The 16,002-nt window shown below is 45.3% G+C and overlaps 1 protein-coding gene across 2 annotated transcripts in view; it reads left to right on the forward strand.

Moving 5' to 3' along the window:
• Marchf3 (membrane associated ring-CH-type finger 3) overlaps positions 1 to 16,002 on the forward strand; it is a 143,838-nt gene that overhangs the window by 113,185 nt on the left and 14,651 nt on the right. The gene's annotated exons all lie outside the window — the stretch shown is intronic.

Raw genomic sequence — 16,002 nt, forward strand, 5'->3', positions numbered from 1 at the left:
ACTTCCTGAGTTCTGTCACCGGGGTAAGTCATCTCACCTCTTGGAACCACTGTAAGGATTAAACAATCACCGAGGATAGAACACTTAGAATCGGGAAACATGAAAATATTTGAGTGAGCAAAGGTCTTTCTGATGCTTTTCAGTGAATTGCCTTAAGCTGGGACTTACTTCCTTTTGTAGGAGGTGATGCTGTCGATTCACCAAAGTAGCAGGATGTTTTCCTTTCTGTCTTAAGATGCACAGGATTTTCCTTGAGACCTAGGGACTGGGCTGGTCTTAGAATCACTGGAGGAGAGGGATTATTCCGGTGTTTCTGCCCTCTCTCCTCCCTCTAAATCCTGCTAGTCAATTAAAGCCCCAGTATTGGCAACAGTAAATATTTTAATGCATTATGAGGCAGAGTGCTTGTAGTACAGGTATACTGAGAATCGTATGTCTGTGTCAAGGCATCCCAGGGAAACTGCAACCGTAACTCAAGCCTGAAATTGAGAGGCCCTTCCTGGAGACTGTATAGTAGAGACACTGAAAGCTCTGTGTACGTCCTTTTGGTTTTGACCTTGAAACTTTAATCAGGACTTAAACTGGAGCTAGCCCGGTGTGTGACCTAACTCCCAAGTGGCGCGACAGTTATTGGCTTGCCCCAGCAGACTCTGTTTCTGTGAAGGCTGCACCAAGCGACCTCTTTTGTAGCCATTTTGCCACTTGACAGCCACATTCAGAAATTCATATTCAGAGATTGCCTGTCAGGATCTGGCCCTGTACCAGGTTCTCAGGACCCTAACATGTCAAAGTCCCTCTGCAGAGACAGAGGCAATGAAATAATAAATAGAGAGCACAAAGATTTCCCAAGTCCAATAGCAAAAGGGAACAGAAGTCTATTTCTCCTATCCAGAAACTTTTGGAATCTCCCCAATTTGCCATTGCAGTCTCTCCAGGGGAGCTGGCTTCCCCCTGGTGAGGAAATCAGGCTTTTAAATGGATCCTTCCCAATGGTCTTCGTTATGGAGATCTTCAGACTGGCCAATATCCAAGAGAGGGCTGCTGGTGTGCGCTCACATGCTCACACTGTAGTTTCTTAATAACGCACCATGATCCTCTCCCATCTCAGAGCATACCACGTACAGAGGCTCTTCAAAGTTGCAGTGTTGGGTCCCAGGCTGACTGTCCGAATGGTCGCCAACTGCCATTAAACAAGGCCACAAGGCAGATGACCTTGAGAATGTGTGAGGTGCTCTACAAGATTTAGAGCCTTGCCTACAAAACCTTCACCCAAGCAGGCAGCAGTGGTGAAATTTTCATCGCCCAGATGGACTGTGAGTTTTCAGAGTTAACGATGATTGAACAAGTTGAAAGTGAAAGGCAAACCCTCACGGACGGGGGAGGCTGGCCGTTTGATCATCCCATGGAGAAGTGAACTTGTTGTTTAACCACAAGCAATAAAAAGTGGTCTTTGGTTTCTCAGCTGGAGAACAAATGAGAACCAGGTGCAGGCAGACTTTTAAACAAGTGACACTGCTGATTGACTTTTCCCAGTCTTACCAAAGGGCAGCATATTCGTGGAGGCCAATGCGTCTCAATAACTCATCTAGAGACAAGCATGCATCTTGTTGGTCTGCCAGCCAAAGCTGCCCATTTGGGTTAAGGATTAGGAGTATTGTCGCATTAGTTCTCATTTTTATTCTCTTAATTGCTTTAATCATTACTCTGTTTACCACTCAGATCTGCCTTCTCATTAAAGCAAGAAAATTCTATAGCATTTAATTTTAAAATCAATGTGACAATAGCAGCTCTTGTTGCTGGAGGAAGCAGTTTTAGAAGTCATTTGTAAATTTTATTTGTCAGCAATGAGATGCTAACACTAGCTGCAATGACTTCAGCATCTCAGATTTGCACTTTTGGGAAGCCCCTTCAGCCCTGCATTCATCACAGCCCTTTGCTGCCCTTTACTCCCCGTCCCTGAGGCATCCTCTTTCACCTCCTCTTCTGAACTTTGCACCAGTTCTTACTCATTCATTAGAGGTCCAGAGCCAAGGACTGTTGTCTATACACAGGCTGTGATGTGAAATGTTTTCCCCTCAGAGGGTGAGTTTCTGCTCATAATGGCCAAACCCATAGCTGGTTTTTATTAGAACCTCTAGCCTGGGCACCCCCTCCCTCTTAGCCACTGACACAGTGTGGCCATCTGTGTGTCTGCTCAGTTCCTCTGCTTCACTGTGGAAGAGGGTAGATGAGGGGCTTTCCATGGCATCTTTTGGTCTCTATAAAGCTAAATGTCCTTATTATTTTTTTAAAAAAAAAGTTCTTGGATTAAATAATGTTCAATGGGAAAGCACTTGCTTAGCATGCAGGAGGCTCTGAGTTCCCAACCCAACGAACAAACCACACTTTCAGAGAGCATGCTTAATCTCGCCTTCTTGCCTAACTTGCCTACCTGTCCACATTGCAAATGTTATGTCCTACGTATTTTCCTGCTGCAAAGCAAACCAGTAAAACAAGTTAGTTTCGGCCCATGAGAGTGACAAAGCAGTCATCTCCTTTAGTCAGATGTGGATGAATTTTTGCTGTGGTCCAGCAAAAGCAGTCTCATGAGTCTGTGTCCAGTCATGCATGGTTTGAAAGAAAGGAAAATGGTCAATCTATAGGAGACATAGAAAAGGGGGCAGTTCTAACACATGCACCCCATACCTTCACAGCCAGCACGGCCCTCAGCAAGCTGTTGTGAGTTTGTTGACAATGAAAATGTGCCCAGAGGCAGTTTATAAATTGAATTACTCCCCACAATAATGACCCACTAGAATGCAGTGAATAAATACGCACTAACTGTAAGAGGACCCACTGGTTGGCTCGCCTGGGAGGTTGATGGTCCCCTTCCTGCTCCTCTGGTTTTCCTTGGTTCTCTTGATGAGGTGAATTCTGAAACTATTCTTTTTTAACAAAGAGTAAGATACAGCAAGCTGATCTCTCTCTCTTTCTCTCTGTCTCTGTCTCTGTCTCTCTCTCTCTCTCTCACACACACACACACACACACACACAGCCTGGGCTCCAGCACACTGCTATGACAGTGAATCTGATTGACCGCTTTGCCAGGGAAGCCCATATCAATGTGTATGTGCAAACAGATTTCTGGCAACATCAGTTCCTAAAGATCTAATATCTGCCACAGATTCTTAGGACATCTGTGCATAATAGCCACCTTTGCCCAGAAAACTCAGATCAGAAGTTCGCCCAGAAGTTAGAGATCAGCTCAGCAATGTGGCGATGGAAAGGAAACAGCAAGGAATGGTGGGGGTGTGGTAAAAAGACTGTGTGAGTCTGGTCTTCTTCTGTCAGAGAGATGTGATTGTTCACAGAGGGCGTGGTTAGGTTTCCATGTTTCTATTTCCTTTACACAGACCTAAAAACTGGTAAAAGTTAACGAAACAGTTTAAAAAGCTGTTCCCTGTGAGTCAAAGATTTAGCTAAACTGAAACTAAGGACTGTTTTCAAACATATCAGCTACCTACAGTAAATGAATATAAAACTAGGGAAATAGGGTTAAGGATATTTTTCATCAATTTTCTTATTGTGACTTTATTTCTTTTAAGATACTGTAGGAATATGGTTTTTGAAGTGTTCTCTGGATTCAGTGTAATCTTCAGCTACCCAGCAGGGAGAAACTACACACTGAGCAGAGAGAAACTACACACAGAGCAGCAGAAACTACACACAGAGCAGCGGAAACTACACACAGAGCAGAGGAAACTACACACAGAGCAGCGGAAACTACACACTGAGCAGAGAGAAACTACACACAGAGCAGCGGAAACTACACACAGAGCAGAGGAAACTACACACAGAGCAGGGGAAACTACACACAGAACAGGGGAAACTACACACAGAGCAGAGGAAACTACACACAGAGGAACGGAAACTACACACAGAGGAGCGGAAACTACACACAGAGAAAGAGAACTACACACAAAGCAGAGAGAACCACACACACACACACAGAGAGAGAGAGAGAGAGAAAGAGAGAGAGAGAGAGAGAGAGAGAGAGAGAACACTAAACACAGCATAGAAAGCCTCACATAAAGAAACTACTTTATGCATTGCCGCTTGCTGTTTAATATATTCAGCTACTTCTGGGGCTGGAGGGATGGCTCAGCAGTCAACAGCGGTCCTCTTCCAAGACACCAGGCTCAATTCTCAGCACTCATGTGGCAGATCACAACAGTCTATAACTCGAGTTTCTGGTTACCGAACACCTTCTTCTGGCCTCTGTGGGCACTACACACACAGTACGCAGACATACATGAAGGCAAAATACTTATACACATAAAATAAAAATGAGTAAATCTTGCAAAAATATTAAATACTTGTGTATGTGTAGGATACTGTATTAATTTTTTACATTGTATGTGAATATATACATTTATTCATATATGTCAGGCCTACACGTAGAAACAATGTTGTGCTCTTACTGTGTTTTGTTTTCATTTTTAATATTCATCCAATTGAAAAGGAGAGAGTTTTGCTTTCATGAATCCATCAGCAAGCCCTGTGGCAATGGGGTAATTGGGGGATAACGCCATAGGGGGTATAAATGGATTTGAGGAAATTCCCAGGTGAATTTTGTTGCTTTTGGAGCCCCAGCAAACTTGGCTGCCCCTCGCAGTCTGTGGGTGCAGCAGGGATTGAGGCTTGTAGCCTACAGTCAGACCATGTGATACTCTTTTATTACGTTGATAACTTCGGTTTTCACTAAAGAGTCTGAATATCAGCCGGGCGGTGGTGGCGCACGCCTTTAATCCCAGCACTCAGGAGGCAGAGGCAGGCGGATCTCTGTGAGTTCAAGGCCAGCCTGGTCTACAAGAGCTAGTTCCAGGACAGGAACCAAAAGCTACAGAGAAACCCTGTCTCGAAAAATCAAAAAAAAAAAAAAGAGTCTGAATATCTTCAGGTGGGACCCGCACTTTCCAGTTCCCCAGCTTGCCTGTTGCTTATGCCACTCAGCAGCTCTTCCACTGGCTTGCATTGCCTGCCTTTTATTTATTGAGATTGGGTGGCTTCTTCTACCTTTAAGGCTTTTGTTTATACATGTCTTACTACCGCTATCTGCTATAGTGATTTCCTCCCTCTTGTCCCCAGTCAGGCTGGAGAGGCCAATCTATAAGCACAAGGTGAATGGACCTCTAGAAGGACAATGGACAATATGCATGGACAATAATGAGAGTAGCAGTAGCTGTGATCCCTTGCCCTTGTTATAACTGTTGCTAGCCACACGTCCCCTTGACCTTTGGCAAGGTCATCTAGCAGGCCTTCCACCAGGCTACCTGCCTCCAAGTGGCCTTGTGGCACCGTCCTGACTCTGCCAGCCATTCAGATGGCAGATCTGACAGCCAGAGGCCGCAGCAACCCCAGATCCTACAGTTGATTGGCCTTATGATTTCCTCTTGGTTTGGGTGGCTAATTTGGCAGTTGTTTCGTTACTTAACGCTTAGTTACAAAGAAGCTGTTTTAAGGTATCTATTAAATTCACAGCTTGCTTCATTAAAAATCACTTCATTAAAAAAGCAAGCCAACCGAAGTGTTCACATGGCCATGCCAGATGGAAGTGAGTTAAGAGCTCGGCGCCTATGCTCTCAGCTCTTTCGTTGCTAGTAAAGGATTAATTTGGGGGGAAATCCAATTCCCTGGATAAAATGAGTTACATGAGAGGATTCTTTTATTTCAAATTGTACTGGCACTTGCATTGACTTGGGCTGAGATACGCCTTGGAATCCACATGCTCATTAAGACCTGGTTCCTCCCCCTTCTTCATCCCATCTGAGAACTTCAGTGGGATAAGATGCAAAGACTAGGAGCACCAAGAATTCTTCCCTGTGGCTTTATTTTCCCTTCTCTGTGTTTCAAAAAGCAGAGAGGAAGCAAAGTATGGCATAGCAAACAGGTGTGCATCTGAGGCCCGGATATTAGCAGCATGCCTTCCCAGAACAGCCACTCGGTGGCAGAGAAATGTCTGTGCTCTTCACAAACTCATCCCTATGCCTTCCCACATGTGCAAGAAAATCCAGCCAGGTTTTCTTTAAACACATCTGGACGGGGAGTAAGAGGAAGCCAACACAAAAAAGGCAGAAGAATGTATAACACCAAGAGTAAAACTTTAGGGTCAGCTCTGGCTTTGAGTAGCATTGTGACATGTCGGTGGTGGTTGGCCAGCACCTGTGCTGTTCCGTTAGGGACGTTGATGGTGGCAGGTGTTCTGTGGCAGGAACAACTTAAGGCAAAGGGATCTATTCCTGGTTTGGGGTGTACAGTTCATCATGACAGAGAAAGCCTACTAGCAGGGTGAGCTCCTGTCCACGACAGTGGGAGCATGAGGCTGCTTGCTCACATCAGAGTTAGCAAAGGCGTAGAAAACACAGGCCCAAACTGGGGTCTGACCAAGACCTACAGGGCCTATGTCCCCTCCAGGTAATTCATTTCCTCCAGCTGGCCCCCACTTTCCAAAGGTTCCACAATTTCCCCCAACAGTGCTACTAGCTAGGCACAAGTGTTCAAACACACAAAAATGTTTCATTGGATACTGGGAGTCGGGACATTGATATGTGGGGGTTCTGTACTTCCTATTCCATTCTTCTATGAACCAAAAACTGCTCTAAAATGCATTTAATTAGCCGGGCGGTGGTGGCGCACTCCTGTAATCCCAGCACTTGGGAGGCAGAGACAGGCGGATCTCTGTGAGTTCGAGGCCAGCCTGGTCTACCAAGGGAGTTCCAGGACAGGCTCCAAAGCTACAGAGAAACCCTGTCTCGAAAAACCAAAAAATAAAAAAATAAAAAAAAAAATAAAAATAAAATAAAAATTAAAAAAAAATGCATTTAATTAAAAAACAATAACCCCTGGGCCAGCAGCATGGCTCAGTAGGTAAAGGTATTTGCCACAAAAGCCCAATAATCTATAGACCCACGAAAAGGTGGAAGGAGAGAACTGATTCTCCACACATGTTACAGCATGCATGCCAACAGTCATCTATCATACATGTGCTTGTACACACACTAACAAATAATAATAATTTTTTTAAATCTCAAAATGCACAAGATTGAGTACTGGAATAACAGTGGTATTTCTTGCCTGTCTCTTGCACTCTGGTCTAATCGAGAACTACACATTAGCTGTGCTGCCCTGTGCAAAGGTAGAAAAACTGTTCTTCGTCTCCAAAGGGCTTCCCGCGTCCTTTGCTCTCTCCTCTCACCTAGTCACTCTTGCTCCACATCTGAGTCTCCGTTTCACGGATTCATTACATCACCGGTTCCTTCCGAGACAGCTTCCAAAGGAGAGATGCAATTAGAAAGCCAGGAAAATCCACAGTGTTGAGAGCATCGGCCCCTCCTTCTGTGCATGGTGCTGGCCGAACAGAGTGAGGTTAAGTGCGTCAAAAACGCTCATTGAAATAACTCATTTTGTCCAGACTTCGTTTCGCAACCTGTGAAAAGCAACACTGAATTTCCCTTGGAATTACTGTGTAATTGCCTCAGTTCCCTGCTCCTTGTCTCGACAGATGCAGCTGATTTGGGGAAAGAGAAGAAGAGACCGTGCCAGGTCTCTGGGTCCTCGGGATTTGCCCTTCTCCTCTGTTATCCATCCATCATGCGCACATTTCTATGCTTGCCTTCCCTGCTGCCTGGCTTCCTCTCACGGAAGTACAGGAACCCTGCGAGCTTGTCAGGATAATGCATGCTTTGCAGCCCATCATTACCGAGTTAGAGGGACCTACGTGCACTGATGGCACGTGAGAAGAAAGCTGTGTTTGCTTGAATAGCAAAAAAAGGCAGAGAAGCATCTTTAAACTCTTTTTTTTCCTTCCTTTTTGAATTCTGAGAGATAAGTTGCTTTTGGGCTGCACCATTTGGGAGGATGCGGAAGACCCTGTGACGACTGAGGTCAGACATAGAGAATCAGTGTTGTCACGGCTTTAGCTTCCGTGGCCGTAGCAACTGGAAGATGGAACAAGTGATGAGGTCCAGAGTTTCACTGCCATAGTTCACAGGAGACGCTGGCAGCAACCGCATCAGGAGAGGTGGGAGATGGAATGTAGGGACACTCCAGGCTTCAATCTGAGAAGACTCGGTAAAAATCAGAAATTGGGAGATGGAGGGAAAATCCTCACCACCCTAGAAAATCATGTGGCCCTTCCTAATTAACCACCCCCTCCAAAGGCTCGCTGTTTGCACCAAGGCGGCATGAGAAAAGAAATAGGAGTGAAATGGCTCCTTTATGTTCCTAAACCCCAGAGCTCACTCATCTGTCACGGTACAGTCCCAGCTGCCGTAAGACACACCTATGTTCATCTGAACACACACCCTGTCAGCAGAAGGGTGTCAAGGTAACAGGGCACACCTGTAAGCCTCGTTGTGTAAGATGGAGGGTTTCTTTGCAAAAGGGCACTTCAGGTGTCTTTAAACAAGGCATTTTCGTGGAGCTTTACACATTTAACTAGAACTCACAAGCATACCAACTCAGTGGCATGCGGTGGTTTCCCAGAACTGTGTAACCATCGCCACGACCAACTGTAGAACATTTTCATTGCTCCCCTCCCCCGAGAGAGACATCACACATGCAATCCTCCTGCAGCCTCCAGGACGAGTTACTTGGCCCTTTGCCGTTGGCCTCTTTCACTTGGCACAGTGGTCGTGAGATCCAGCCGTGAATTCGTAGGAAAAGGACCTTGATCTTCCTGGCCACAGCTGTGCTCCTCACTGCTGGCTCTTTCTATTCACATTGTCCCCTGGTTATCTCCCGCGGCTGTGGCCTGTGCCACTCTGCTAAGCACTTTATGCTTTCCTGCTCCTGGGCACAAGCACCTCCATGTTAGCAGGTGGAAAACTGGGACTGGGGTGGCAGTAGTCTGCCCTCTTGAAGTTTGACTCACTCACTACCTTGGTAAGATGATGAGACCTTGGTCATATTCCTTTTCGTTTTGTAGAATTCATTTGTACATTGTTTTTTTAAATATATTATCTGAGTCCTTGCCAGTGAGCACTATCCTAAGTTCATTTATCTAATTTATTTGCTTTTTTTATTCTATGGTCCTATGTCCTACAGAGTTCATTTTTTTAAAAACCTCACATTTTATGCCTTTCTTTGAGCTATTACTTTTTTAGGGGATGTGTGGTGCTCAGGGTCTAAGGAGAAATCCGATTCTAAGGCAACCAAACCCTATTGCCCATCTCCAACTCAGCAAACCCCATAGGATCCTACTGGACCAGGGAGTGTCTTAAGAAAATGTGGGGAAATACTCTCAGACCCTGCTTCTTATCCTCTCCCTTGTTTCTGGCAGATCTGAGAATCTGGCAAGCGCTTATGTTCTACCCTTCCCAGCAGCGTTCCCTGGCACAAGGAGGCCCCACTGTATGTCGTGTGTATCACCACAGTGGGTGACTTGCTGTCCCTGGTGGAGAGTCCACTATTCAGTTGTGCACACAGCTAGTTACTAATTTGGTTTCCTCTACAGTTGTCTTGGCTTTGCCGTAGGGACACCTCTGGGTATATGTCTCAGGAGTACTGAAGCTCGAAATGTGTCTGCCTTTCAGACGAAGCAGTCGCTTCCCCTAGACAGCAGCTACCCAGTCAGTCAGAGTCCTCCATGCTCTCTATACACATCAGGCCCTCACCCCTACACGTGAGCTCTGGCCCTTACCCCTTAAGAAAATCTTCTCTAGGGGCTGAAAGATGGCTCAGTGGTTAAAAGCAGTTGCTTCTCCTAATAGTGGTCCTGAGTTCAGGTCTCAGTACCTGTGTAGGATGGCTCACAGCAACCTGTAACTATAGGTCCAGGACATCTCATACCCAGTCTGGCCTCTGCACGCACTCATTTATATATGGTATGCATGTGCACACACACACAACAATAGTCTTAAAAAAAAAAAAGAATGTCTTCCCTGAATGTACCTCTGTTTTTACAAAGCGGTCTATAGGAACTGAACACCAAAATAAACACCAAATAAAACAAATGCCACCAAAATAAACAGCACTGCCCCCACTTTCTGACAGAGTGCCCATCTTCACCTGCTATCATAATCTGCACAACCACCCCCATGGGGGTTACTCAGAAAGTCTGAGGACGCAGCAAGACAGGTGACCAGGAAGCAAGTGAGAGACTCTTCAGTCTCCGTGTGAGGTGCCTAATGAAGAACTTGTCTGAACTCCTGAGAGAAGGAGCAGCACACATGATACAGATGGAGATGTAGAACACAGCCCAAAACCTTCTTCAGCAGGGACTCCCTTGAAATTGGAACACACAGTTATCGGGCAGCATTAGGAGGCACAGCACCGCTCGTTGCCGCAAGAGGAGCCTGGAGAGCCTTCCAGCTCTCTGTGCTGGGGCGTGTCCAATGTCAGCAAGCTCAGCCAGATCCTCCTAAATATCTGTGTTTTTTTGTATTCTGTGCGTATAGCTAGAAAAGTCTACTATGTTTTATGGAACAAGTCTATGCTAGTGTGTGTGTGTGTGTGTGTGTGTGTGTGTGTGTGTGTGTGTGTGTTCTGTTCATCTGAATTCTACCCAGAGAAATTCTCTGGTTTGCAAGGTTTATTTATTTCTTCAGCTGATATTTATCAAGAGTAAGTTAGGGATTCTCGGGACTAGGAATTGAGCTGAGGACAGGCCCGGTGTGCCCAATGTCATAAAAGGGTCTATGTGCCAGGACAGAAGGCTCAGGAAGAGAAGGACACACAAGCAAGATCAATTCTGAAAGTCAGGAACGTCGTAAAGGAATTGAAAAATGCTCGTGGTCCAGAATGGGTGGAGTGGAGGTGTGTGCGGAGATCTGGGAAGTCCTGTGAAGAAGGAGCTGAAAGCCTGGCCATGAGAAAGAAGTGGGGATAGAGGATGCCCAGCAGAGGAATGGCCACTCCAAAGGCTCCAGGGCAGAAAGGGAGAAATACACAGAGCTAGACTGGAGATGCTTACGCTTCCTCATGGGCCCTTTGGCTGTCTGTCGGAGCCTTGTATTTTTAACTGTATAAGAATAATTACATCAGAATGGGAAGGAAATAAGTTAAAATGTGCTTATCAAAATATTTAAAAGGTGGTGATGCAATGAAAGGCAAATTCTTTTTCATTAATACATCTTGTGGCAGACCAAGTAATTATCTTTGAAATAGCAATATTTCAGACTACCTGTGACAGTTGTGATGTGATATGAAATATCTATGGCTTTGGGGTGACAAGTGCTGCTAATGGCATTGAGATTTTCTGCGTAACTCAACTGTAGTTAGAATTTGTAAAGTTAAAGATGAGATTTTTCCCTATCCGAAACCATGGAACCTGTAAACCTACCATCTACCCCTTGGGTCTGTGTATATAAATATCAAAATCATGCAAGGATCTTTAGAGAAGGTGGCATTTTAAGCCTGAAAAGTGGTACAGTCTCCCTCCTTATGGAAACAGGCTTCTAGGATAGCAGGAATGCAAGAGTGTGAAAGAAGATTGCTGCACGGCTCAGAAAAGAAAAGAAAAAGGTGTAACAGGTCTTTCTTTGGACTGCCAGCTCCTGAATAATGACACAGAGGCCTCTTATTAAGTATAAAAGCTTGACCTTAGCTTAGGTTTGTTCCCAGCTAGCTCTTAACACTTAACCCATTTATATTAATCACATTCTACCATGTGACTCATTACCTAGCCTCGGAACAGTACCTCCAACTTCCTCTGCACCTGGCTGATGAATTCAGCTTCTCAGGTTTTTCCCCCAAGTTCCTCTCTCTCCCTGGAAGTTCTGCCTATCCTCTCCTGCCTAGCTATTGGCCATTGAAATCTTTATTAAACCAATCAGAAGGTGCCTTAGGAAGGACAAACACATCTTCACACAGTGCAATCATACACTGCAGCAAAAAGGGAACTTGGAAAATGTAACAAATGGCATTAAAAACATTGGTGTAGTGGCCCCTGCCGTCAATCTCAGCACTCAGGAGGCTAAGGCCAACCAATCCTGAGTGTGAAGCCAGCCTGCATTAGCAAAGAGTCCATCCTGGGTCGGGGAGGAAGTAATAGCACTAGAGAAACGTGAACTCATCCAGGAGATAGGAGTTGCTGATAGACTGGATATGGGCTGGGAGGAGAGGAGGAAATGGAAGGTAGTACTAGGGCCGTTTACACTGGTGCTGCAGTGTGCTGGTGTAGCCCAGTCTGAGCAACGTGTGGGTTCGCTGGGGTGGTGGGTGGTGAATGTGTTATTCCAACGTCTGCCCTGTGAGATTTGAGCTGCTTCTTCCACACTTGGAGCGGTATAGAGTAAGCTACCACACACAAGCCCGGAACTCGTAGAGGGGAGCCTGAAGGACGATGCATGTGCTCTTCAGTGGAGCCTGCTGTTTTCACATCAGGTGGAAACCTGCAAGTTCTGTGTCGTCCCTGCAACAAGGAGGGAGGGCCCTTCATCTCTGCATGAAAGAGCTGCACCTTCTATCCCTACTCAGGAAGACTCCCACCTTTACTCCCTAAGAGTAAGGTGGAAGAACTTGATAAAGGTCATAGTGTCGGGGAATCCTACCTGGAACAAATGGACTGTGTCCCACACCCTCTACCCAGCTTGCATTTTGTCCCTGTCTAATGCCTCCTCAATGCTATCCACATGGGAAAGAATAAAAGCTGAGGATTAAGATTTCAAGGAGAGCAAAAGCAAGGGGAAAGAAGTGCTAAGACCGTGGAGGTTGGAGGCCTCAAGTGCTGGCTCCTCACCCATCTGACCTTATCAGACAGACACCTTGACCTCCTGAGCCCTAACAGTTTGTCCAGAATAGGAATAATGACACTAGCCAGCATTATTACATTCAGGAAAGCTATGGCCATGGGAGAAACACTCGATGCATATTTCTGGTTAAACTAGAGTTGCTTAATTTTTAAACGAATATTTGGTATTGTGGACTTCTCCATTATTTTAAGGTGGTTTCAGAGAGAGAAAGAAAGAAATGTCATCAAATGAATACAAAGGTCCTGGAATAATTTTGCTGGGTTTCTCATGCTATCTCATGACTTGTGGTCATTTTCATCTTAGACAAAAGCTTGAATAGAAACTAAATGTTTTTCATCTTATAACAACAACAGAGTAGCTATTTGTCTCAGAAATCAAGTGAGATTTTCTGTAGATGGTTGTCTTTAGTCTAGAAGACTAAAAGCAATGAACTTGATGACTTGGTGTTTGCGTGAACACAATTTAATCAGTCTAATTAGTGCTAACAGATCATCCCCGGTCAGGGATGCCCACAGCTTACTTGCTGGTTCATGTTCATTAAGTGTCTAACATGTCCCAGCACTGCTTCCATCTCAAGCCAGGTATGCATAAATAAGAACAAGGTCCCTGGGGCCAGAGACATGGCTCAGTGGCTCAGAACACCTGCCGCTCTTGCAGAGGACCCAGGGTTCAGTTCCCAGCACCCACATGGTGGCTCACAACCATCCATAATTCCAGTTCCAGGGGATCCACCCTCTGGCTCTTTGGGCACCAGGTACACACATGATATGTATACATATATACAAACAAAAACTCACTCATAAACTAAAAATGAGCTATTTTGTTTCATTGTTTTTGTTTGTTTGTTCACAACATTGCTTCTCTGTGTCGCCCTGGCTGTCCTGGAACTCACTCTACAGACCAGGCTGCAAATTCAGAGCCTCTGCCTCTCTAATGCTGGGATTAAAAGCATGTGCCGCCAAGGCCCAGCCCAAAAATTAGTATTTTTAAAAACAAAACAAAGCAAAAAAACCCCACAAACTCAATGGTATTTTTGGAGTTTTTTGTTTCATATGACTTCTAGGTCTTTGGCTTATATTTTGTGGTTTCTGGTTCTATTTTTTTTTTTAAATATTTATTTATTTATTATGTATACAATATTCTGTCTGCATGTATGCCTGAAGGCCAGAAGAGAGCACCAGACCTCATTACAGATGGTTGTAAGCCACCATGTGGTTGCTGGGAATTGAACTCAGGACCTTTGGAAGAGCAGGCAATGCTCTTAACCACTGAGCCATCTCTCCAGCCCTCTGGTTCTATTTTTTATGGGATTTCCATGACGTGTCTCTACATCTATTCTTGTGGCTCTTTTTTCCTGGTTTTTTTTTCTTTCTATTCTAGTTTGTTTTTATTTTGACTTATTTATTTTTATTTTAGATGCCTGTTTGTTTTCTGCTGAAAAAAAGAAAGGGTATAGATTGGGGTGGGGGAGATGGCGAAGATCTGGGAGGAGCTGGAGGATGTAAAACTTTAATCAGAAAATATTAAATAGAAAAATCTATTTTCAATTTTTAAAAAAAGAAACACTGAGGTATTGCTAGAATAAATACTGGAAATACATTAAGAGAATTAGCCTCTTCCAGAGATGAGCCCCCTGTTGGTTATCCAACACAAAGCAGTCAGCCCTGAAATCGTGTGTGTGTGTGTGTGTGTGTGTGTGTGTGTGTGTGTGTGTGTGTAACAATGTGAATGTCTTCAAGGTTTTATTGCAATGAGTAGCAACAAATGGATAAGTAACGAAGGAATGATTGCCCTTCAGTCATTCTGCACCCTGTAGAAAATACGTTAAATGTTCACAGATGTGTATATGTGGTGTTCATGTGTATACGTGTGTGTGCATTTGAACATGGGGGGGAGCACCTTCATTTATTGCTGTCCACCTTGCTTGTTCAGAGTCTCTTCACTGAACCTGGAGCTCACTGATTTGCTAGACAAGCTTAAAGTAAGACCCTGGGATCCTCCTGTCTCTGCCTCATGCCTCTTCCCTTCCCCACCAACCTTTAAGGTGACAAGAGCACCCGTCATGCCCACCTTTTGCATGGACACTGGGGATCCGAACTCAGGTCCACGTGCTTGCATAGCAGGCGCTTGGTCTCCTGAGCCATCTCCCCAGCCCTGTAAGAAGCATTTTCAATGAGGAAATGAATTACGTCTTAGCTTAGTCTTTGAACTAAGATGTAAATGATAAGGAGTCACCCACCCAAGAACATGAGTGTACCCCATTCTGTATGGAAGCAGATAAAGGCAAACGGTAAAATGAAGGGGAGTTAGTGGGAGACATAGAACAGCAGGGTAAGCTGCGGTCTGGCCCCGTATTTCCCAGCAGGTTGGATTTTATCCTAACTGCCAGGGAGTTAGAAATCCACAGTGCACGCTCTGTTCTGCATTCTAGATGACAATGACTGTTGTTTTTGACTGGCCAGGGAGGGAGCCAGGAGCTACTGTCTCCAGGCAGGGCATGATAGGGACCCAGACTGACGTGGTAGCCGTGGGGGCGGATTGAAATGCACAGGCCATAGCTGTCCATTTGAGGTGGGGCTGGCAAGACTTCCGGAAATGCTACAAGAGTCCGGTAAGAGGCAGAAAGGAAACGGCTCCTAAGTGAGGAGGGTAACAGTGTTGTCATTTACTGATAAAGAGAAGATTTGGAAATAAAGGCTCGGGCTGGCTCTGTCAGACAGATGACATTTGGGTGGTCGGTTAGTCATCCCAGCGGCGATGCTGAGTGGGCTGTTGGAAGTGTACGGCGAGAGCTCTGGAAGGAGGCCAAGTCTTGAGCAATCCTCTGATAAGCTCTGCTGTGGGGTATGCCGCTTCCAGCCTGGCTGCATTGGCAGCTGCCGGGAGCATCTCCTCCACTTCCCTAGAGTCAGGCTTTCTGCTGCTGCGCCATTCCAGCTGACCAGGAGACACACGAACAACCTCTGGGGTCCAGAGATTCAAATACTGGGAGGGGCGTTTGTCCGGTCACGCTATCTTCTTTATTGCAGACAAATGAAGAAGCATGGTTTTCAGATTTTATCTCCAGTTTTTAAACATACAGTGGACCTGACACTTCCTTTTCATCACACTGCCCCTACCCCGTGCTGCGGCTTGAGGGACAAATTGAGAGAGTTCAGCATAGAATATATGCACTCCTGAAGTAAGAACTATTCCAGTAAGAACACAGGCTGTTCTCCCACAGGACTGGGGTTTATTCCCAGCACCCATATGGCAGTTCACAACTGTGACT

This window comes from Microtus pennsylvanicus, chromosome 4 (assembly GCF_037038515.1).
Source record: "Microtus pennsylvanicus isolate mMicPen1 chromosome 4, mMicPen1.hap1, whole genome shotgun sequence".
Taxonomy (NCBI): domain Eukaryota; kingdom Metazoa; phylum Chordata; class Mammalia; order Rodentia; family Cricetidae; genus Microtus; species Microtus pennsylvanicus.